The sequence below is a fragment of the Galeopterus variegatus genome, unplaced genomic scaffold (assembly GCF_000696425.1).
Source record: "Galeopterus variegatus unplaced genomic scaffold, G_variegatus-3.0.2 Scaffold154, whole genome shotgun sequence".
Taxonomy (NCBI): Eukaryota; Metazoa; Chordata; class Mammalia; order Dermoptera; family Cynocephalidae; genus Galeopterus; species Galeopterus variegatus.
This window is the reverse complement of record NW_007726265.1, coordinates 273,158-273,689: the sequence shown is the minus strand read 5'-3', so window position 1 is coordinate 273,689 and position 532 is coordinate 273,158.

Genomic DNA, 532 nt, shown 5'->3' with positions numbered 1-532 from the left:
GGAGGCTAGAGGCCAGATCAGTGAGTTTGATGACGTTAGTTTCGACTAAGCCTGATTCATTGATGTAATAACAACATTCTTTCCTAAGGAAGATGCATGTGCCTCCCTTCTCTGCGGTAAGAAGGTCTAAAGCTCAGCGGCTTTGGAGAGTTACCTTGGCTAGGGAGGTGACCTGTTTTTGTAGGAATGAAAGGGACTCAGCGGTAGAGGTCAAGGCTTGTTCAAGTTTAGTATTGATATCTTTCGAGGGCATTCCGAATCTTGGGATAATCTGGGAGAGGGGTATGGAAGCCACAGTGGTGGCCCTATTGTTAGTGGTGGGGAAGGCCTCTATCTACCCGGAGAAAGTATCTACCAGTACTAGGAGGTATTGTTGAAATCGATCTGCCAGTCTGCTGCAGGGATACTACCCCTAGCTTGGTGCGAGGGATATGGTTTGGCTTTTAAGGGAGTGTTAGGGTTGGTACATTGGCAGATGGAGCAATTGCGAGAGATTTTTTTTTTTTTTTTTTTTTTTTTTTTTTTTTTTTTT